This window comes from Panthera uncia, chromosome D4 (genome assembly GCF_023721935.1).
Source record: "Panthera uncia isolate 11264 chromosome D4, Puncia_PCG_1.0, whole genome shotgun sequence".
Taxonomy (NCBI): domain Eukaryota; kingdom Metazoa; phylum Chordata; class Mammalia; order Carnivora; family Felidae; genus Panthera; species Panthera uncia.
Genome location: NC_064807.1, coordinates 54078252 through 54100723, shown reverse-complemented (window position 1 = coordinate 54100723; position 22472 = coordinate 54078252). Strand labels below are relative to the sequence as shown.

The 22472-nt window shown below is 44.9% G+C and overlaps 2 long non-coding RNA genes and 1 other non-coding gene across 3 annotated transcripts in view; 2 read left to right on the top strand and 1 right to left on the bottom strand.

Annotated features, from left to right (window-relative positions):
• Positions 1–392: 392 nt before the first annotated feature.
• LOC125918745 (uncharacterized) overlaps positions 393–22472 on the top strand; it is a 51543-nt gene continuing 29463 nt past the window's right edge. Inside the window, exons 1-5 of the long non-coding RNA XR_007456573.1 lie at positions 393–647; positions 4455–4553; positions 7792–13395; positions 14847–15092; positions 20103–20233. This is a non-coding gene — a long non-coding RNA (uncharacterized LOC125918745). The remainder of the gene's footprint in view (positions 648–4454; positions 4554–7791; positions 13396–14846; positions 15093–20102; positions 20234–22472) is intronic.
• On the bottom strand, positions 1711–4868 carry LOC125918750 (uncharacterized). Its single transcript, XR_007456574.1, has 2 exons — positions 4663–4868; positions 1711–1974 (listed from the first exon to the last, which is right to left on the bottom strand). It is a non-coding gene; the product is annotated as an uncharacterized LOC125918750 (long non-coding RNA).
• On the top strand, positions 11305–11407 carry LOC125927963 (U6 spliceosomal RNA). The gene has a single exon (XR_007459510.1). It is a non-coding gene; the product is annotated as a U6 spliceosomal RNA (small nuclear RNA).

Sequence of the window (22472 nt, the reverse complement as noted above, 5' to 3'; positions counted from 1 at the left end):
ACAGAGCATGAGCAGAGTAGGGGCAGAGAGAGAGGGAGACACAGAATCGGAAGCAGGCTCCAGGCTCTGAGCTGTCAGCACACAGCCCCATGCGGGGCTCGAACTCACAGACTGTGAGATCATGACCTGAGCCGAAGTTGGACGCTCAACCGACTGAACCATCCAGGTGCCCCACAACATCCTAAATTTTAAATTAAAGGTGACATTTCAGAATAACATTTAAGGCAAGTTTTCTCAACAGTGGCACTATTTTGGCCTTCTAATTCTTTTTTTCTTTAATGTTTATTGATTTATTTTGAAAGAGAGAGAGCATGCAAGTGGGGGAGGAGCAGAGAGAGAGGGAGAGAGAGACTCCCAAGCAGGCTCCATGCCCAGCACAGAGCCCGCTGTGGGGTTTGATTCCACAATCCTGAAATCATGACCTGAGCCAAAATCAAGAGTTGGATGCTCAACTGACTGAGCAACAAAGGCGCCCCTTGAGCTTCTAATTCTTTGTTATAGGGGCTGTCCTGTGCCATGGAGGATGTTTAGCACCATCCCTGGTTGCTACCCACTAGATGCCAGTAGCACTTCTCCCCAGTTCTAACAACCAAAAGTGTCTGCAGACACTGGTAAATGTCCATCTAGTTGAGAACCACTGTTTTAAGGTAAGTGAACTCTGGGATTCACATGAGGCCTTTTTCTAGGTTCTTCCTTTCTTTTCTTCAGTTTATTTCAGCCCTAATCTCAGGGACCAACTTGCTGTATGTGATTCCGCCCCCCTTTTTTTTTTACATTTACTAATTTTTGAGAGACAGAGAGAGACAGAGCACGAGTGAGGGAGGGACACAGAAGGAGACACAGAATCCGAAGCAGGCTCCAGACTCCGAGCTGTCAGCACAGAGCCCGATGCAGGGCTTGAACTCACAAACTGTGAGATCGTGACCTGAGCTGAAGTCAGACGCTTAAACAACTGAGCCACTCAGGCGCACTTTATGTGATCCCTTTTAAATTCCTCCCACCCCTTGCTTTCTGGCTGCACTAAAGCTCTTCCTGGAGATACTTACTGGAGCCCTTAGCCTCTTAGGGGACTGAGCTCCAAGCAGTCCTCTGAGTTCTCTTTTCTCTAGGTTTCCTGGCCTCCCCCTCAGCCGCTACAATGCATCAGAGCAGGAAGAGGAGGACCCCTCCCTGGGTTATCCAGAAGAGGAAGGAGAGCCCCATAGTGGCTTATAAGACCTTAAAAGACTGATGACTCAGTCTGAAAGGGGGACAGATAAGGTAGTCTCTCTTTTCAGCTCTCATATCCTCTTCTTATAAGGAGTTATTCTCTCTCTAGATCTCTTATGTAACTTAATTGTAATCTACAATCCTTGGGTGAAAACGCAGAGTGACAACTGTCTGCTACATTCCTCAGCACACCAGCCCTGCAAGATGCTTCTGAGGAAATTTCCTGTGGTCAAGTAAGGGAGGGTAATGCTGCCTCCTGGATCCCTCTCTTAGATACTGGCAACGACCATTTGTTTATTAAAGGCTTTGAGAAGCTTTTCAGATGTCTATTTTTAATCCAGCATTTCCCAGATTGACTACAGAACCTTCCCACTCTCCCTCATCATTTAATAAATATCTATTAACACTCCTCAGAACTAGTGTTCCAAGGAACACAGTTTGGGAAATGTTGTCCTAGCTATTAACAAACCTACATCTTTTATAAGTTGCCTTCAAAAGCCATTAATGTGTTCATTCATTTATTGAAAACTGTTGGGTATCCACTATGAGAGGTGTTAGGGCTGCAAAGATTACTTGTGCTAGCAATCACCAGGCTAGCAAGGGGACAGATGAGTCAGTCAGAAGATATGTCGGGGTGCCTGGGTGACTCAGTTGGTTGAATGACCGATTTCATGGTTCGTGAGTTCTAATCAGCTCACTGCTGTCTGCGTGGATCCCGCTTCGGATCATCTGTCTCCCTCTTTCTCTGCTCCTCCCCTGCTCGTGCTCTTTCTCTCAAAAATAAATAAACATTTAAAAAAAGAAAAGAAAAGATATGTTAAGGTTTGAGTCAGATGTTGGGGAGAAGATGAAACGCTGTGATTAATTCTGACACTGGAGTTCTGATAATCTTCACAGATCAAATAATACCTTACTTAGCCTAGAATACAAGACTGGGTCCCTTACATCCTCACAATGTTAGGAGCTGGTTAGAAAGACAGAATCTTAGGCTGCACCTTAGAGTTACCAAGTCAGAACTTGGGCTTTAACAAGACCCCCAGGTACTTTACTTTTATACTTTACTGTTTGAGAAGCACAGCCTTAAAATGAGCACATGTTCTGATAAGAATGCAAACAGAACCCAAATGTATTACTGAGTGATCTCTTGGCCAAAGGCTGACATAGCAGTCTCCAGGCCAGGCCAGACAGATGGACTAGGAAGGGAAGACTGGTACATCCAACAACTGTCCTCTCTTCTCTCCTTGTCATCACCTAGCAATGACTGATTCAGTAGGTTAAGCTGCAGTTATGTATGTCATCAGGGAGCAAGAACAGATAATGAGGCCGTGCCTGTGGTCCTTCCTGCTTAGATGTCTCCCACGGCTGGGTAGACTTAATGGCTATGGTTGGAAAGAAGGGAATGAGCAGGGTTCAGAAGGGGAAGGGGCATTTCCCAGAGATACCACCTCTGCTCTGGACTAAGCAAATAGCCAGCTGCACAGCCCAGCCCTCAGGGCTCTGTATGGAGAACTTTTAGCTTCTTCCTCTTGATCCCCAACACTGGTAGATGGAGGAGGTACAGTGAGGATTTATGGCAGCCTGACCATCAGGAAGCAAAGATGTTCCAAGTGAGTGTACCAGGAAGCTGAACAAGTCCAGTCTTAGGTTCTCATCCACCCTCCACTCCCCGGCTTTTTTAAAAGTTTATTTTTGGGGTGCCTGGGTGGCGCAGTCGGTTAAGCGTCCGACTTCAGCCAGGTCACGATCTCGCGGTCCGTGAGTTCGAGCCCCGCGTCAGGCTCTGGGCTGATGGCTCGGAGCCTGGAGCCTGTTTCCGATTCTGTGTCTCCCTCTCTCTCTGCCCCTCCCCCGTTCATGCTCTGTCTCTCTCTGTCCCAAAAATAAATAAAAAACGTTGAAAAAAAAATTTAAAAAAAAGAAAAAAAAAAGTTTATTTTTATTTATTTTGAGAGAGCTATAGAGAGAGAACAAGTGGGGGAGGGACAGAGAGAGGGAGACAGAATACCAAGCAGTCTCATGCACTGTCAGCACAGAGCCCACTGTGGGGCTCGGACTCACAAACCGTGAGATTATGACCTGAGCCGAAATTAAGTCAGATGTTTAACCAACTGAGCCACCCAGGCGTGCACACCCCTCCCCTCCCCCCTTTTTTCTTTTGATTCTCTTCTCCTCTTAACAGGTCGTGCCCTTGTCTGGGCCTGGCCCTGGGCACTGGCGGCATGAGATCTGCAGGCAGAGTAGGGTGAGGACCTTGCGGAATGCTCTCTCCACTGGCTTGGCTTCTGATGGGGGGACCGTGGCTAGCCTGGGTGGGGGGGTCACCAAGAGGAGGGAAACTGAAAACCACAACCTCAGTAACCACCATGAAGGGTGGCGGACCATGCCATCTCAGAAGATGCCACTTCTGTGTATTGATTATTTTGAGTGTAGGCCCTTGAAAAGCAACCAATGCAGAGAGAGGTTTTCTCTAAGTTCTTCTTACCCGCCTAAAGATAGATTCTCCCGGGGCACCTGGGTAGCTGAGCCAGCTAAGCATCTGACTCTTGATTTCAGCTCAGGTCATGATCTCACAATTTGTGACTTCAAGCCCCACATCAGCCTCTGTGCTGACAGTGCGGAACTTGCTTGGGATTCTCTTTCTCCTCTCTGCCCCTCCCCTGCTCGTGCTCTCTCTCTCTCTGTCTCAAAAATAAATAAACTTAAAAAAATAACAATAAATAAAGATAGATCCTTCAAAAGGAGCTCATTTATCATAGATCCCCTCCCTAAAGGTGTCATCAACCAGGGAAAATTGTCTCATTACAGGAAAGGAGGCTAGAAGTCAATACCACACCCAGAAGACAAACTTTGTCTCAAATTATTATACCTGCCATCTATTCTGAAGGCCCACTAATCTTTCCTAAAAATCATTTTATCTCCTCTAAGAGGCCTGTATTCCCACTTCCCTTTCCCTATTCAGTTGGTATTTCACTCTGAATTCTAAACTACCTCAAGGACCTCCTCTTCTCCTGAGTATCTCCCATGTATACATGAAGTATACATGTTAATAAACTTCTGTGTTTTTTTTCCTCGTTAATCTGTCTTTTATTACAAGGGTCTCAGCTAAGAACTCAGAAGGGTAGAGAGAACATTTTTTCTCCTCCCCTACAACAACAAAACAAAACAAAATATTGAAATACCAACGCAGGCTTTCAGCATACTTCTCTGCCCCTGACTCCAGGTCTAATGTGTGGCACATTCTCCAGCAGGGGGCGCCTGTCTGCTGCTCCAAAGGGCCAGCACAGAGCAGCCAATGCCTGGCTCTACCAAGATGAACTCTTACGATTCTACCTAGACACTCAAAGGTAAGTCAGCAAGAATCTGATAGACATGGGATTTCAAGTAGAAAGAAAGGCCCACGCGAAGGCCTAAAGGCAGTCCCACATTCACTTGGGTGGGAAAAGGGACATCAACTTACACATCTCTGTTCATTCCTGAGTAAACTGGACTTATGTTTTCCATACTCCAAAGACACCATTCATACCCTGTGCATGTCACTGGTGGCAGAGTCCCATGTTTGTTCCTCAAGGACAGGGCTAGTTCTGATTCAACTTGTTTCTCAGCAGCCCACTACAGGTGGCCCAACCTAACCCTGACTGGAAGAGTAAGAACTCCCCACATTTCCATGGCAGGTGCTTAGGACAATGGGATCCATGGTAGCAACCTCATTCCTACAGGTTGACCTCATCAGAAGGGTCCCTGTCTCACCACCTCCTACTCTTTTCTGAAGAAAGAGTTAACTCAGAGAGTTGTTTGCTGAGGTTCCTGGCACTAATCAGGCCAACGCATATCTGGAGGCAAATTCCTTGGCTGGGACTTGCCAGGGTCAGTCTGATTTGTTTCTGATAGTGTGAGCAGAACATGATGTATGTGTTCTCTTAAAAAAAAAACCAAAAAACTCTAGCTACAAGAGTAATTTGTACTCATTGCATAAAAATTGAAAAATAAAGAAAAATATAAAGGAAAAAAGAAATACCACCTCCAATCCCACTACCTAAAGGCAACCTGTTTGTACATTTTGGTGAATTCCTTACAAGTTTTTCTTTTCTATGCATATATGTGTATGTATTTAACATAGTTGAGATCAAAATAACTAAGTTTCATGCTTTACTTTTTCACTTGGTAGTACATTGTAAGCTCTTATTAAAATTTGCTGTAATCACCATTAATATTCCATCTATCCTTCTATCATTTAATTAACCATGTCCCTATAGTGGTGACAGATTTATATCACACTTCAACTGCGAATGTGCAGAAAAACTGTGATTTCCGGATTCTTTAGCTAAGCTAGCCTCCTGTACAACTTCCCACCCACTTATAATAGGGAAAATGAACCATGGGTCTAACTACAGAATAATCTAAGAAATAGTTTAAAAAGCATTTACGGCTTTTATCTTACTACATGATCCCCTTTTGCATGTCAGAAACCTCAGTCTTTCTCTTTGCAAGCTTTCTGTAACAAATTCTAATCCCTGCTTTCCCCTCCTTCTCATGGATGCTGAGCCCCCCAAGGTCTCAGCAGAAAGCAGATGGTTTACTCCATGTGTCACTGAGGAGTTTAATGAAGGGACTATTTACAAAGGTGCCAGCAGGGCTACCGTGACAAGTAAATGACAAAGTACTCAGGACTAGAGATGTGGGAGGGCATTGCCTATTGCCACCCCAGTCCTGAAGGAGCAACAGCCAAAACTGTACCCGTGAGGGAGAGACAGTCCAACAGGAATTTAGGTGGAGGAACGCAGCTATTGCCTCCTTGTGGTCTGGTTGAGAGGGAACCAGGGGAGCAATCACTCTGACATGTCTCTACCTGCACTCAGATCTCTTCCCAGTGCTTCCTGTTAGCTGAACTATAAGCTGAACTCTTTGGAGGGTGCTGGCCACCCTAAACTGCTGGAGCTGGATGCTAAAGAAACCGTCTGTCCCGCAGGAACTTGATGCTAGAGAAGTCACTTGCATTGCAGGAGCTGGGTACTGGAGAAGTTGTCCATGTTGTAGGAGTCAGGTGCCACATGCCCCTGGGGCGGGGTGGGGGTGGGGGGTGTTGCAGAACAGAGCATACCCAAATCAGGAAAAGAAAATTCCTCCCACAATGTCTCTCCCATGCCCTCTACTGACAAAGCTTTACATCAGTCACCTAGAAAAGAAAACATTTTGAGATGGTGTACTGTATTTTTTCAGGGCAGACAATGAAGACTGAATTTGGATCTGAGAGGCAACAGATTGATAATTAGCACAATCACAAGTCTGTATGCCCAGAGAAGGGACTTTGATTGGTTGAGCTGGTGCCACCCTGGATTTATCAGTCACTGTGCTAAGAATGGAACCACATTACTATAAAGAGAAGCAGTGAGCATGAAAAGGCAGGTGCAGGAAAGCAAACTGGTCACCAAGCAGCCTCTGCTCTCCCAGGAAGAGAGCACTAAAGAAAGAGTCACTAGAGAAATTGTCTGTCCTATAGATCAGGAACATTTCATCAAGCCTCACCATTACTTGGAAAATACTCCTCAGAACTACACATTTTCTTTTATTCAAACATGCAGCTCACCAAGAAATCTGATTTTTCTTACCATTTACCCCAATATCAGCTGAGGGGCAGATTTTTGGGCAGTGGATACACATATTCTGCTGTTTGGAAAGGCATGTCATCTACTGTGATCTAATAGATTGACCTTTGATGGCTATAGAAGCCTTGAGTGGTATCAGTGAAAATTTGTCACCAAGACTCTGTTCTTAGCTGGTGCACTAAGAAAAGCCAGTTTCTGATCTTGAGAAGCTGAGAACCAGGTTTTGGACTTCAGAGACTCAACCAGGGTGTTCTCCTAAAGGACCTGCAGCTTGCACCCCTGACAATTATTGCTGCCAGCACATCCCCCAAGGAAGAACTCTGCAGAACACATAATTAGGCATGGATAAATAATATTCTATAAATGTCTAACCAACAAGCATTCCATAGTTGCTGGACTTACAGGCATTTTTCAGTCTTTCACTGTTACATATAACACAAAGATGAATGTCTTTGTGATTAGTATCTGTGATTTGTGTTCTTTTTTGCTGCTGTTTTGTTTTTACATTTCAAATGGTTCTGTTAGGCTAGATGATCAGAATTGGAAATAAATTTATGTTAATTCACATTCTCCTTTTTGGGGGAGGGGAAGCATTTTATTTGCACTTGAGAACTACTGCCTTATGATTTCAGAAATGTACCAATTACAGTTCCACTTGGGACCATTTCAGGACATCCTGACTCACACAGAACATTATGGTTTAAAATGTGTGTGTGTGCGCGCGCATGCACGTATACATATGAAATCTTGCTTTCTCTACATTTCTTTAGTTAATATTGATGTTAGCTATTCATGTGCACAAAAGGTATTTAGTCCTCTTGCCCTCTTCTGAGAGTCATCTGTTGAGATCCTTCACAATAGAGATGAATTGTGTTTCAATCTCTGGGGAATTTCATGTCCCAGATTCTTCATTCTGTCCTCTTTTGAATGGAAGGGAGTGCTTCTCCTACCTCTAACTCCTTTGGAAATTCCCTTCTAGATTCAAATGTCTTTGGTGTAGGATTGGGCTTGAGTGGCCAAGAGCTTCGATGAGAATGGAAACAAGTGTATGGAAGTCTGAAGCCTGCAAAGCAGATCGAGTTTCAATCCTGGGTGGCGAGTCTTCAAAGGGAAAGAACTGGTCTGTATATAGTTTTCTTTTCACTCCCCATTAAAAAAAAAATTTTTTTTTTAACATTTATTTATTTTTGAGACAGAGAGAGACAGAGCATGAACGGGGGAGGGGCAGAGAGAGAGGGAGACACAGAATTGGAAGCAGGCTCCAGGCTCTGAGCCATCAGCCCAGAGCCCGACGCGGGGCTCAAACTCACGGACCGCGAGATCATGACCTGAGCTGAAGTCGGACGCTTAACCGACTGAGCCACCCAGGCGCCCCCACTCCCCATTTTTAAATACCCCAGAGTGACCCGGGTCTTTTTCGTCTCCTTATTTGACTCAAATTGAGTCTTTAAATAAACTATGCTCCTCTTAGCAGCCTAAAACATATCTAGAGGAAATGTGTCATTGAAAGTGCTATTTTGAAGTCATGTGATAAATTATCAGAGCCAGAATCTCCTTACCCCCCTCTGAGCTCTATGCCTTCTTTGGCTCCGTAAGAGAATAACTTTCTTTTTTTCCCTCTCCTTCTCCTTTTGGCTTCTAAAACTGACACAGAGAATATGGCTTGCCCTGAGAAACTGCATGCAGGTGGTGAGCACATGGCAAGTGTTAGGCAGTTGTGTGTGTTGAAGTCAGTGTGGCATGTGTGGGAATGCAAGAAGTGACAGTAACTCCTTCATGTGGGGAGTGGGGCTTAACAATGGTAATCAAGGGAGCTTTGGGGAAGAGGGGCCATTGGTGGTCACCTTAAATGATAGACAGAGTTTGGAAAACAGCAAAGGAATCAGCTAAATTTCTGTTAGTTTCCACTCCTGTCTTACTGATACCACCAGGAATTCTGGTGCTCCATGTTGCTGCCAGAGACAGTCACCCATTCATTCATCATCCATCCATCCATCCATCCATCCATGTATGCATATATACATACATCTGACATTTTATTCATCCATTTATTCATCCTTCCAGTGATCCTTCCATCTTTCCATCCATTTTCCCACTATTTACCAAGGCTCTATTCTCTGTTGCATGCTGAAGGCCCAAATATTAATAACACAAGATTCTAGCTTTCAAGGTGCACACAGTCTAGCGGTTAGCTGAACAATTTACGAATAGATAACCATACAGAGCAGTAAGTGTATCCTGTAGGAGTTGGTCTAAAGGATGCCTGTATAAATGTCTCTGTCACCCAAAAGGCCTTACCTGACCACCCAGTCTGAAACAGGTTCTTGTTATTATTATTTTTTATAATATTCTTTTTCTTTTCCTTTGGAGCACTTATCACAACTTGTTAGTGTATAGTTAACAGTATGTTTATTTGCTTAATATCGGAAGCTCCATGGGGGTAGGTTCTACCTCTGCTTTGGTTATTATTGACTATGGAACAAGTGGTCTATGTATGGCATATAGCAAGCCTGCAGTAGACATTCACTGAATGAATTAATAAATAAGTGCTGATCATGCCCACGAAGCATCATTTCTTGTACCAAACCAGTGGTTATCAAAGTATGATCCTTGGACCAGCAGCATCACTTACTGGAAATGAAAATTCTTAAAAAAAATTTTTTTAATGTTTATTTATTCTTGAGAGAGAGAGAGACAGAGCACAAGTTGGGGAGGGGCAGAGAGAGAGGGAGACACAGAATCTGAAGCAGGCTCCAGGCTCTGAGCTGTCAGCACAGAGCCCGATGTGGGGCTCGAACCCAGAAACTGTGAGATCATGACCTGAGCCAAAGTTGGTCACTTAGCAGATTCAGCCACTCAGGTACCCCTGGAAATTAAAATTCTTGACCCCACCTGTTGGTTCATAAACTGGCCCCATACACAGAGGGCAGAGAGGCCAAAGAAACAAGCAGATCACTCCAGATTGTTTGGAGGCAGGTTTAATAAGCAAGGGAACTTACTTAGGAGGCTTGGCTTTTAGGGCCACAAGAGAAATACATGTCTGCACCCACCCGCCTAATCTTAAAAGTTCATACAGAGGCATAACCTGGGTTCAGCCTTGTCTTCAGTCCAGGTGATCTCAACACCTTACTCTTTCAAAACTTCATCCTTGGAACAGCTCCCGCTGTGGGAACAGTAGGCAGAGCATACATTCCAAGGACAGGGGAGGGGGTGATGAGCCTCCTGCTGCCCAGGACCTCCTTGAGGGTCAACCAGCAGTCATGTCTTCTCAATTACCTCCTCCCACATCACCCCAGACCAGAATTAGAATCAGAAACTCTGCAATCAGCAATCCACATTTTAAAAATCTTCGTGGGTGATTTTGATGCACACTAAAGCTTATGAACATTGTACTAAATTAATAAATGACAATTCTAGTCTACTTTAGACATCTATAGATTTCAGTGCAGAGACCAGAGTAATTGTGTCTGGATTGGGGAATACTTCATGGAGAAAGTGATGTTTTCAAGCAAGCCTTGAGCTAGATGAGCCAGGAAAAGGCAATTCAGGTGGATTAGCCTGGTGTATAACCAAAGGTGTGGATTAGCCCTTATAGGCCTTTGAAGAGACCTATAAGTAGTTCTGCATGGCTGGGGATGGCATGAGATGAGGATGGAGTTGTAGGCAGGGGTCTTGAAAGCCCAGTTTGGAGCGAGGAGGTAACACATTCCCCATCTCCCTCCCCTTCCTACAGCTGTCAAGACTGGCCTGAGTCAGACTTCCCTGAACTCACTTCCCACCTCTTCCCGCCTTTCTCTTCCTTCCCTCCTTCCCCTCCTCCCTCTGCTCTCAACTCCTCCCTTCCCCTGGGGGTGAGACCGCCTGGCTCCGAGGCCAACTCCACCCCTCCCCCACCTGGCCAGCCCACTGACGTAAGCTTGGCCAGGCGGGGCGTGTCTGGTTTGCAGCTTTGGAGCCTGGCCTAGCTGCCTCCCTCACTGCTCCTGGCTTTGTGGGAAAGCCTGGGATGCTGGTGTGCTCTAGGAGCTTATCTGGGGGTTCCAGGGCTCAAGAGAGTCTCTTTCTCTGGAGGCATCTTGCTCTGGGGGAGGGAACAGTGGTGTCAGAGCCGGGGCTTCTCGGGACCCAGGCTTGCGTCATACCACCTCCAGGGGAACTGGCTCTAGGCCCTCTCCTCCCCTAGTGACTCACAGCAGGCCTGGTCTCCAGGGTCCTCAATCCAATTGTGCTTGGAAGTGATGAAGTGTGATAACAGCCCTAATGACAATAGGTCCTATGTATCCAGCTCTTAGTGTGTTGGCACTATGAGTCACCTACACCTTGTAACTCTCAACTTTATGCAACCCAATAATATTTTTCAATGCCATTTTTAGCATTCATAGATAATATAGCCAACCTGCATCACAGTTTCATAATATTAAACTAAAAAATGCCTCATAATTTAAAGGCGGAAATAAAAGGTGTTTAGAATACAAGAATATATATTTTTTGCTTGCTTGGGCAGCACATATACTAAAATTGGAACAATACAGAGAAGATTAGCATGGCCCCTGTGCAAGGACAACATGCAAATTTGTGATGATAGCACGTAGCCTGCTTAGGATTCCCTCTCTCCCTCTCTCTGTCTCTGTCTCTGTCTCTCTCTCTCTCGGCCTTCTCCTTATCAAAATAAATAAACTTTTGGAGCTTCTGGGTGGCTCAGTCGGTTAAGCGTCCGACTCTTGATTTCAGCTCAGGTCATGATCTCACCGTGTGTGAGTTCCAGCCCTATGTCAGGATCTGCACTGACAGTGCACAGCCTGCTTGGGATTCTCTCTCTCTTTCTCTGTCTCTCTCTCTCTCTGCCCCTCCCTCCCTGCCCCTCTCTCCCAAAATAAAGGAATAAACATTATATGGGGTGCCTGGGTGGCTCAGTCGGTTAAGCATCTGACTTCAGCTCAGGTCATGATCTCGCCGTCCTTGAGTTCAGGCCCCGAGTCAGGTTCTGTGCTGACAGCTCAGAGCCTGGAGCCTGTTTCAGATTCTGTGTCTCCCTCTCTCTCTGCCCCTCCCCCACTCACGCTCTGTCTGTCTCTGAAAAATGAATAAACCTTTAAAAATTTTTTTAAAAATAAAAAAAAGAAATAAACATTATAAATAAATAAACAGACTTAAAAAAAGATTTGTGAGGGGCACCTGGGTGGCTTAGTCAGTTAGGTATCTGACTTTGACTCATGTCATGGTCTCCCAGTTCGCGAGGGCAAGCCCCACATTGGGCTTGCTGCTGTCAGCACAGAACCGGCTTCAGATCCTCTATTCTCCTCTCTCTCTGCTCCTCTTCCACTTGTGCTCTCTCTCTCAAAAATAAATAAACATTAAAAATAGTTTGTGAAATGTTCAATATGGAAATGCTTGGACAGACCCGGCTGGCAGATATAATGAAGCAGCCATCCCCTGTAAATGGGCAACAACTACAAACGCAGGCTGTTACACCTATGTTACATTATTGGCTCCAATAGCAACCACCAGCACCGTTGCCATTCAATCATGATTTCTGCAATGGTGAACTTCCCTGCTAAAGTTCCAAATAAAACAGAATCCAATCTTCCCTTGATTGACACAGTGCTCCCCTGTCTTTTGTTTGCCCCTCCAGATCCATTCTCCCCCACTTCTCTATCCCGCTGTTGGCCCTGGGAGCCTGTCACAACCACCACACTCTTGGCCTCTGATTTCCTGTTGGGTTTGGCCAATGAAAGACAGGAGATGGAATTAGGGAGGGGAAGGAGATTGGGGTTTTTATTTTTCTGCCTACCTCCTATCTATACCTTCATCTTAAAGTCACTGTTCTCAGGGTGGCTACAGAGGGTTGAATGAGGGCCCCCCCCAAAAGCTGTCTGTGGGGCAACCTGATATTGTGGAGGCCAGCAGCACAGGTGGTGAAAGAATTCACCGAAGGCAGAACAAAGGAGAAAGAAGTCTATTGAATAAGTTGCAAGGGAAGCAGCAGGCAGGACAGCAAAGAGGCTGTGGTACGGGGCTGTAGTTAAGGGGGAAGGTGAGGAGGTATGCAAACATACAGAACTGTCCCCTTTTGATACCTGTGCCTGTGTGTAAGTAGTAAGTAGCCCATTGGTCAGCTAGGGCCCCTGGATGTTTTGAAGTCGGTCGCCTACTGGGCCTGTTTGCTTTCAGCCCGGTGGTCACTGTGGGCCCTTTTACCTTACCTTTTTCCATTGCTCAAGCCTGTTACCTAAAAGTGGCCTCGCCAATGTCCACATTCTAACTTCTGGAACCTGTGCATGTAACCTTATTTGGAGAAAGGATCTGTGCAGATGTAATTAAGGCTCTTGAGATGTGATTGCCCTAGATGATCTGGATGGACCCTAAATTCAAAGACGAGTGTCTTCATAAGACACAGAAGAGAAGACACAGAGAAGAGATGGCCATGTAAAGATGGAAGCAGAGACCGAAGTGATGCAGACAACCAAGGAACACTGGGGGCCCCCAGAAGCTGGAAGAGGCCAGGAAGCATTCTCCCGTGGGGTCTTTGGAGGCACTGTGGCCTTGATGTTGCCTTGATTTCAGACTTTTGACCTTGAGAATGGTGAGAATAAATTTTTGTTGCTTTGAGCCACCAAGGTCGTGGTGATTTGTTGTGGCAGCCTGGGAATCTAATACTGTCAGCAACACTTCTTCCCTGTCAGGTTCCAGTAATCTTGCCCCGCCCCCCACCTCCCCCTTGGATATATAGCGGTGGTGACAGCTGTGCTGCTGCTGGACCTGGGTGCCTGCCCTGTCCTGTCTGGCTTCCCCACACCTGTCCACACCTTTGTAATTCGTCATTTTGCAAATTAACCCCTCCCTGAATTATCCTCCCGTGAGGGTGCTGATTCCTGTCAAAGTGCTGACAGTGACACAGGGCAAACACATTCCTGGAACACTCAACTGACATTAAAACCATGCAAAAATACTTTGTGGTTCTTTGTAAAACAGCGTTTAGTTCTAGGCTTACATTATTGTAACGTCAGATAAATGAATGTCCAACGGACCATATGAAAGCTTGGCAGACGAGTAACAGCTTGTTACTGTGGAGGAGTGTCCTAAGCATCACAGGACATCTAGCATCTTTAGTTAGAAGGGTTCCACAGTCATTGTTACAACCAAACATGACCTTACAATTTCCAGCTCCCTCCTCCCTCCCAACTCCCTCCCTCTCTCCCTCCCAGAGTGACATCATTCAATGGAGAACCACTGGTTATATAATATGTTTTTAAACCCTACAACCACATTTTAACTAGAAACTGTCTCTACTTTACACATGTGGAAATAGGCTCAAAGAGACAAAGAAACCTGCTTGGGTCTTTTGGGGGGGCGGGGTTTCAGACTCAGATATGACTGGATTTAAGGCCTGTGTTCCTAGTCACAAAGCTGTACTGCCCCTTTGTATTTTGGGTCTTTGTCAGGGTCAAAGGGCAGAGACAGTGCTGGAAGAGGTCAAATGTAACTCATAATAAGGAGGGGTTCCATCAAAGATGTGCCAGTCTGGGAATGGTATGCTACGTATAACAATATACAACTTCAAAATCTCAGTGACTTCACACAGTAAGGATTTATTTATTGCACCTGTAAAATCCAATTCAGATCTTCTTGGTAGGGTAACTCCTGGGCAGCTCTTCTCCAGGCAGTGAAATCAGAGATTTGGCCTTCTTCCATGAGGAAGCTCCCATCTCAGAGCCTTTTGTTTCCAGCCTTATAGAGATAGGAGAGAGGGTGTGGAAGATTACCTGGGATATTTTATGGGAAAATGTGGAAATGGCATGCTTTTCTTCTACCTTCCTCCTATTGGCTGAACTCAGTCATATGGTCCATATCTAGATGCCAAGGGGCCTGGGAAATGTAATCTACATCTAGTGAGCATAGCATTGTCTCTGCAGAAGTATTGTCAAACTCTTCCAGTCCCTATATTAAAAGCATAAAGAAGAGAGACTTAAATTCAAGTGTTATCTTTGCTATTGATCTGCCAAATGACCACCTTCATATCTTGTCCCTTTTTAGGGCCTCAGTTTCTTCATTTGTCAGATGGTTTTGGAAGCTCATCCCTCGTAGCTGAATGATGGCCAGATGTAAGAGGAGAAGTAGAGTGCTGGTTGGAAGAAATCCTGGAGAGAGCTGCTCCCACCTCCTATCTGACTTTGCCCAACAGCTCTCCAGACTCCACTTTCCACCTTCTGCAGCCAGGAAAGCCCAGCAGATTCTCCTGGTCGTTGAGGAGGCCTTCTCTGTGAAGCTCAAGTTTCAGTGGTATGTCTGCACATTGGTATTGTTGGGAAAGAGGGGTTTTGGGGAATGAATAAAATTTTGGAAGCCAGATGCTAGAATCTACCAGAGAACTCTTGCAATGGCCATGAAGACCCACCGAGGCCTCAGAGATCCAGGCATTAATCCAAGGAGATGCTGGAGTTGTGGCTGAGGAACTGGGGCTGGTGTGTGGGGAGCCAATGCTCACTCCAATGGACATCTACTGTTTGGTCTTCCCAAAACCTCTCTTTCAGGAATCAACTCTCCCATACCCAAACTACAAGGTTGCAGTGGGAAATGCCATGTTTCTACAATATGACCCTAGTCCCTGGTCACTTGATTGGTCCAGGGTCAGACACTTAACCCATACCAGAACAATAATGTTTCTGGTTTTTCCAACCAGAGATAGAGATGAGAGAAGAAGAGCTATGTTAACTTCTCTCCAGCTGATTGGTCCAATAACATGTAACTCTTTTAAGTACTTTTGACAGCCATATTCCCCCCCCCCCCCCCCCCCCCCCCCCGTGTGAAAGTAACAAGCAGGAGAAACTGATCTAATGAGAGAATGAAAGATGAGGAGATTCCCAGTGGCATCTGAGTTTCTGATTCTGCTCCATGGCATATAGTATTTCATTCCTGAGGTCAGGCTCTAATCTAGTCTCTTGTCTCTGTGGCATGCCCCTGTATTGTTATAATTAAGTTTCCCCTTCTTGATAATGCAGGTGGATTTTTGTTATTTATATTCCAAAAAAGCTAAGGAATAATATGAACTTTCTTACTAGATACATTCATTCATTCAAGTGCATCCTTCTTGTGCCACCTCCATGCTTGGTTACCATGAAGGTGCTGGAAATCCAATGATCAATAGTATAGACATAGTATCTACCCTCAGGGACCTTATACTTGGAGGTGGGAAAACAGGTTAGGGCAGGGCAGACCTGGAACACATACTATACAGGTAAACTCCGGGTTTCTGAGAACATACAACAAGATTATGAGAGTGTACAAGGTGAGAACTAAAGGAATGAGCAGGAGTTGACTGGAATGAGTTAGGAATTATGATGTAAAGGAGGGAGAGCATCCCAGTCTGGAAGAAGAGCATGAATAATCTACCATGAAGCCAGTATCCTCTACAAAGAAAGCAACATTTCAGTTAAGCGTCCTGGTTTCTCATCTACCCCTACTTTGGGCCCTCTGCTAATACACTGGTAAGAAAACTCTTTCCTTTTGCCCAGAAGCAACCACCTTGTCTTGCCCAGATTCTTCTATTCCTTATTGAGCTATTACAAAGGGAGAAATACAAAATGCCCCTCTCATTGATTCCCATTTTGGTAGAGAAAGCTAGATTTCATCCTAATAGCCGCTATCCTCACCTTCCTTATTACTATGTTAGGGGCAGCAAAGTGGCTGGCTAATAAAACCACATTTCCCAACCTTCCTTGTAGAGGGGGATGGCTAAGGAGAGGTCACTGGAAGTGATTTGATAAGGTTTTTAGAAAGCTGTTTAAAGGGGTTAACTTAGCTAGCAAGCACCTCTTTGTCCTTTCCCCCTGTTCTTGCTTATTTGTCCCTGGGACCAGGACTTGATGGATGGAGCTCCAGCAGTCATTTTCATCTCCGAGTTGAAGTCATGTGCTAAGAATGCAGAGCAGAAGACAGGATTCCAGTTTTGGAAACTTGTAGAGTCCCCACACCAGCCTGGCCTGCCTGGAGACAGTTTATCATGTAAGAGGAAAATAATCCCCTATCTCATTTAGGTCCAAACTGTTGTTTTGAATTGCTCTTACTAGCAGCTGAACAAAATTCCTCATTGATGAAACCCTAAAGGCCCTCTCATAACTCAGTTTCTTTTCTCTAAATAGTCCCCAAGTCATTCATTCAATCATGTATTCATTCACTCACTCAAACACCCTCTGATTGAAGATAACTATCTCATATTCTTGAATCAGATGAGATTATGTGGGTATGAAAGGGTAGTGTAAATACCAAAGCATTCCGTACATATTAAATTTTGCTACCATCATTGTATTATTATGATTTGTTGTTACTCAAGTGTCCAATGGAGAAGTTTTAGTATGTGGTATGCAATTTGCTGGAGGAAACTACTGCTGTTAACTGGTGTGAATTGTTGAAATCCAGTGCTATTTGGTATGGAAAAGAAGCAAGGCGTGACCCAGGGCAAGTGCTTCTCAAACTGTAATATGCACAGAGAAAAATTTAGGTATCTTATTCAAATGCAGATTCAGACTCAGAGGGTCTGGGGCAGCTGAGAGTCTGCCTTTCTAACAAGCTCTCATAGGTGAGGCTGCTTTGCCCTGGACCTTTGAATAATAGGGAACTAGGAGAGCTTTCCAGGTGCTGGGGAGAGAAATGATGAGAGGGGAGGAAGGCAAGCTGAGAGCAGAGAGAAAAGGAAAGTTATTTAGAAGCTCTATCTCCAAACAGGTTCGTACCAATTAAAAAAAGCCAGGTACTACACATATAGTATTTCATTGGATTCTTACAACCTTATATAAGAGGAATTCTAATCCTCATTTTACAGTTGAGAAAATAAGTGGAAGCTCAGAAAAGTTAAGGGAAAGTCACACAGCAGGTAAGTGGCAGGGATTGGATCGGGATCCAGGCTTTTCAGAGGCCAGAGCCCGTATTTCTTTCTAAGTACCTTGCTAAAATTCTGGGGAAGCTTACTCCTTTCACTGAGTTCTTCCTTCTCACCCAGGAAATGCTAGTCAGGGAAGGAGGAAGAGGCTGCCCAAAGGAACCAGGCTGCTTGGCTCAGCTCTTATCTACATAAACGCTTTCAGTGGCTAAGCTTTGTTTTCAAACCATGGGGCCCCAGGGGGTGGGAAGTGGGAGGGGTACAAGTGGGATGTTTACACATTTTATTGGACAATTTCCACTTTGTAAGCCTAGTCTCTTCTCTGGAGGGAGCCATGTTCCAGAGCTGCTGGAACTTGTCCTGGGAAGTGGGAGCCACAGAAGTGAAAGCAAACCCTGCTCTGACTCTGACCTGGGACCCTTGCTCATTCCCTGGGTACTTGATGCCTTTGAGGGACTCCTGGCTCTGCCTTGGCTAACTGGCAAGTGTAAGGCCCCAGCAGAGACCCTCGTTTTATCCCAAGGTAGCAGATATAAATGAGCACATTGTGTCTCCACAAAAGGTAGGCCACTCAGAGCAGAGCCTCTTTGATAGGCTCCCTCTGCCAGTGCTGTGCCTTGGGGCTCTGAAGTAAGAAATCTGAGCCATTTCTGTCTCCAGTTTCCCACATGTGACTAGATTTTGTCCACTTTCACCACCATGGGGACCTGGGGAGGACCCTTGCACAGTAAATCTTTGATTGGGAAAGTGGTTCTATCATTTGAAAGGATGATGTTAAAGAGAGACAGGACTAAGTGACAAACGTACTCAGGGGGTAGTGCAGAGAAACAGCTCCGGGTGCAGGACCAGGAAAAGCCTGGGATCTCAGAGCAGGGTTGACAGGTATGAGGGGAGAAAATCATGGAGGCACATCAGGAATGCCAGTCTGAGTCCTGATTGCAGAAAAGCATGAAAGAGCTTCCGGGTAAGAAAAGAAACCAGGACACATGATGTGGTTCCTTCTCTCCAGAGGATAAGCTGTGGTCTGCTTTGATGTTAACTCCACAGGTATGCCAAGGCTATTGGATGTACTGGTTTTAGGTTTGGGGTCCAGCTATAGCAGCAACACCATAGGTGGGAAGAGAGGAGACAGAGGGGACAATCTTCTCATTGAAGGATGCCCAGAGGTATCCTAGTGTGGACTGTCTGAAGAGGAAGGACTTGATAACATCTATTCTGGCTGAGCCAAAATCATCCTCTAGCCTTCATTCCCTCAAGAATGTTTTCTGTTCCCAGGATCCCAGTTTCCCCTCCTTTCTGAGACAGGGCCAGCATTTCCAATGCCGTGAAGGATAAATGGGGTGCAACGTGAAATGGTGTCGGATATTCCAAATCACCCTCACTCTGGCTGGTCTGGTCCTAGAAGCAGAAGAAAGCCAGGAAAAACCTCTCGGGAGCCCATGACCTCCATTGTCTCCCAGCCACCGCCATCTTTGGGGCCAGGCTACTGGTTGACTCCAAATGGTTAACAATACTTGCTGTCTCCACTTTCTTGATTATCATTCTCCCAGAACTCTGCAGTCTAGTTTCTGCCCCCACTCTACCCTACCCCACTGAAACTTCTCCAACCAATGGCATCAACAGTCTGGACCAAATCCAGGGACCATTTTTCAGTTCTTACTTTTACTCTGAGCCCTTTGCCTATTGGTTATAATCTTTTCTTCTTGAAAATCTCAACTCTAGGGGTTCTTAGCAAAGGGTTCATGAGTCCTTAGATTGTCTTCAGGTAAAAACAACATTTTCAAGGACAGCAGTCCTTGAAATTGTTATACGAAGAGTTATACAAAAGTGTATTTTTTTTAGGGAGGATGGTCCAGGGCATTGCATTCTCAAAGGAATCAATGAACTGCCAATGTTAAGAATCCGTGCCTTTGACATCTGTATTGGCTAGGATTAGGTTCTTGTGGGGGCATTCCAAAATAACAGTGGTTGATTAGTCTTTCATGTATACAGGGGTAAGTCGTCAGAGCAGGAATGGTCGCTCTGACTTAGGAAGTTCTCAGGAACTCTGGCTCTTCATAGCTGTGCTCTGCCAACCCCAGCATATAGCCCTCAACCTCATAGTCCAAGATGGTAGCATCTCATGCTCCAAGCAGCATGTTAGAGGGAGGGATGAAGAGTGTAAAGGGTATGCTCCTGCTGTCTCTCAAAGATTCCTGGGAGCTGCTTTGTGACATTTCCATTACATTATTAGTCCAAACTTGGTCACATGGTCATATCTATCTGCAGAGAGGCTGGAAGACATCCTTATTCCGGACAGTCATGTGCCAACCTGAAGATCCTATTACCATGGATGAAGGGTAGGATAGAGATATTGGGGGACAGCTATCAGCTCCTGTCATACTCATACAACATCCCTTTCCACTTCCTTCTAGTACATTAGAGCCGGGAAGCTCCACTTCCTAGAATTCCTTGCAGCTGGCATTCCAAATGTGGTTTAGAAACTGCCAATTAAATGAACTTACATGAGACTGGATCCTGGAACTAAGAGGGGGAGAGGCAGCAGGTAAGTTTTGCTGGTGGAAGGAGGCCAGCTTGTTTCATGATCACCACCTTCCTAGTTCAGGAGCTTCCTGTAGCACTAGTTGTTTGGTGGCTTCTTTCCTGATCATGAGGGCAGAGGCAAATTGATTCTGAGGGTCTACAGGTATCTCTGGAAGCTCCATTTAGTCTACACCTCCACCCATTCCAGCATTGCTATAAGCCAGAGCTTCTTACACTTTAATGTTCATGTGAATGACCAGAGGATACAGTAAAGGATAGATCTGGAGTAGATCTCAGATCTCGCGTTTCTAACAAGCTCCTGGATAATGTCTGATGGTTAGAATAGATTTTTGAGTAGCTTGGTCCTAGGGTGTCCTCTGTTCACCTATACTCAGTTATAAATTCCTTTCTGCTTTAATAGCTAAGTATGTTTTCTGAGTATCCAAATTCTGTGGCTGTCTCTTCCTTTGTTCTTGAGAGATCTTCTTCCTGTGCTATCCCTTAATATTGGTGCATCCCAGGGCTCTGGCTTAGGATCATTCTCCAAACTCTTCCTGGATGATCTCCTCCATCCTCTGGGCTTCAGTCACTACCTATATGCTTCTCAACTCCCTATCCAATCTGTACTCTCTCCTTTGCTCCAGATTCTGGTATCCACAGCGGACCAGAACTGAGTTCTATAGACGAGCGGCACATGAAAGAAAGCTTCTGTGGTCAAGTAAGTTTGGGACATACTGTGTTAAATAAAATGAAATTTATTTCCTTGCTGAGTTACTTCTAGAACTGTTAATGTGTTAAAATGCGTTGCAAATTTCCAAGAGGGGGCATGTAATATCCAGTACTTCTTAAACTTATTTGAAGTCTGTATTAGATACAATCTATGTTTTCTCAGTCTCTGTTACACTGCCTGAGTGGTGGACTTCCAGCCTTTTGGTTTTCTTTACTGTTGCTACTGTAGCCAACTGTGTAATTCTGTGGCCCACCAGCTGCTCTTCCCTGCATTTTGCACTGTTTCCCATCTCTCCCTGCCTCACTTCCCTTTTGCATGGCTCACTCTTGAGGCTTTGGGTTTGCACCTTCATAAAAGGCATCAGCATATAATTCTTGCCTCTGGCTCTGTTTCCCGGGGAATCTGGACTAATACAACCTTCAACAGACTCTACCCACCCCCTTTGCCCTTTTTCTTGGAATATTAATATCTCCTGGAACTTGGGTTCCTAGAACATGCTTTGCAAGTGCTGTGTTGGTCATTTTTCCCTGTATATCTACAAGCACCTGACTCAGCATGTCCAAGACCTAATCAGTAGTTTTCTTTTATATCTGTCCCTTTTTTGGTCTTATCTGTCTTAGCAACTGGCACCATATTTGCTCATCACCCAAGCTACCTGGGTGTCATTCCTTGTTTTGTTTTGAAGATCTAATTGGCTTTATTAAGCAATCTGGATGTCATTCTTGACTCCTTCTTTTCCCCTTTTATCCAATCTGCCGCCTCCTCATCCTTCCTCTTGACTAACTGACTAATTAACAATTATTCGTCCATAAAGAGGCAGTGTAGGTACCATCTTCTTACCCCATCTCCTTCATCATCTGAGTGATGTACCACTCTGTAGAGCTCTCATAGCCCCTAAACTTGTCTTTCTTATAGAATTTATCACACTTTATGGTCTTTCTTTCTTTCTTTCTTTCTTTTAATTTTTAAAAATATATCTGTCCACCCTTGCCCCCACCTTTGGTGTCTCTCATTCAGTTCTTAATCCCTGGCATCCAGGGTAGAGAACTAACTGATTAATTGATAGATAGGAGTGAATGAGGTAAGTGGGAGAGAGAGAATTAAAATTTGTAAACCTTCCAGGGAGGAAAAACAATTTCCCCTCTACCCTTCTGCATTCTTGGCTGAGAACCCTGTAATAAAAGACAGGTTAGGGGTGCCTGGCTGGCTCAGTTGGTAGAACATAGGACTCAATCTCAGGGTTGTGAGTTGAAGCCTCACATTTGGTGTAGAGCCTAAGTAAAAAACAAGCAAACAAACAAACAAACAAACAAAAAACAAAAAAGACAGATTAACAAGAGAAAAACAAACAGAACTTTATTAACATGTATACCTCATATATACATAGGAGATACCCAAGGGAAAATAAGTAAGCCCCTGAGATGGCTTAGAATTCAGGAGTAAATGCCATTTTAATTGGGACAAGGAAGGGAAGGGGATGCAGTCCTCCTAGGGGAGAGGCCATGTTTTTGTTTTGTTTTGTTTTTTAAAG